Here is a 1,821-nt window from a genome sequence, read left to right on the forward strand (position 1 = left end):
TACAACGTCGGCCAGATCAACGTCGGCTTTTAGCTGACGTTAAAGGGTCTACTTAGCCGACGTTAAAAGCCGTCTGTGTAGTAGTGTAACTTGGTTGACGTGTGAGTGGCGGTGCACTCTCGCTCTTTAAGGGAGGTTAGAAGTTCGAACCCTCTTTTCTATGAAAAAACTAATTTGGGCAAGTACTTTGTCCCTTAATTGGGTCAACTCTCCTACAATTAGGGTTTACTCAAGACACCTTATGGTTTAACTAAAATAAATTAATACAAACTTGCCAAAGGCCTTGTGGTTAAGTGGCATGAAGTGATTCTCCCAAGTGGGTGGTCATGGGTTCGAGCCTTAGTGGTTGAGAAAGTAGAAGACAGATATTACATGTCATAGGGTTAGCAAGTTATAAGCTAGAAGTTGAAAACTGAAGCTAGGTAATTATGCTTAAATACTAAAAGGGACATCTTCACAAAATTTAAATAGGTTTGTTTACATATTAAAATTTAACATTTTGAAATGAAACTATTTCCATAAATATGATCTAGCATCCCATAATGAAATAGCAATAATGTTGTGAATCACCTTCATCTCAATAGAGGTCTCACTTAAATTTTCGTTGATGGAGATATTACTAGTTGAATCTTGAAGTTCATCGGGCAATATGTAATCTGGATGTTGCTCAAGCACATTAAAAATCATATCATCTTGCGAATTATATAGTTTCAATGAGTTTTGTAGACTTTTTAATATGAAAAAGTTTTTTACAATTTTATAAATGTTTGTCATACAGACTTTTATAGACCCGTACAAAATTTATGAAAGTCTAAAAGATTTTATTAAAGTTTAGAAAGATTATATGAACGTCATTTAAAATCAATTTCTTTAATGGACTGTTTGGTTGGATGTAATTGCAATTCAATTACAACACAATTCTTTGGTCATTCGAATTGCAGTGTTTGGTTAGAAGGAATTGCAATTTCACCGAATTGAAATTCTCTTATTTTGTTGAATTGCAATTCATACCCTCCCCATATGAATTGCAATTCAATGGGGAAAGGGAAAAAGGAAGAAAAAGACTTTTTTTTTTTTATCCTCGAGTATTATTAGTATTATTATTACACAAGGACATGTTAGTCTTTATACCACTTCTTCCCTTCTCATTCCAAATAATTATATTCCTCCCTACCAAACAATGTAATTTTAATTCATTCTTTATTCCCACCCTATTCTTTTCTCACCGAATTACAATTCTTTTCTCCCCTAATTCCTTCATTCTAACCAAACACCCAGTAAAAATCTTTGAAATCTATAAATGGCTTGATTTAATACACTTTAAAGATAATTTTTCAAAATATATAAATGGGATTACATGGTTGCTGAAGAGTTGTTCGGATGCAGATGAAGGAGGATGCTTGCCGGTGAAGGAATCGTGAAACGAGGATGAATAAAACAAAAAGGAGAAGAGAAAAGGCCAAAAGGGTTATAATTGGGATGGATAGCATATGTCATTTATTTAAAATAATAAGAATAAAGATGGAAAAAAAAAGTTTAGAAGCTAGTAGTTTATTTTTGAAACATTACCAAACAGAGCTTATAGCTTATTAGTAGCTTAAAATAAACTATAAGCTCATAAATAAGTTCTACCAAACAGAGCCTTAATTCAAAACATTTAAAATATCTAATTATTTATCACCGACTTCATCAAACTCTATAGACATTGCATGAGTTCAGACGGAGCCTATGTGGGGCAATGGGGGCAACAGCCCCCCTCTCCCACCCCACCCCTTTATATATATATATATATATATATATATATATATATATATATATATA

This window comes from Ipomoea triloba, chromosome 16, assembly GCF_003576645.1.
Source record: "Ipomoea triloba cultivar NCNSP0323 chromosome 16, ASM357664v1".
In the NCBI taxonomy this organism is placed as follows: domain Eukaryota; kingdom Viridiplantae; phylum Streptophyta; class Magnoliopsida; order Solanales; family Convolvulaceae; genus Ipomoea; species Ipomoea triloba.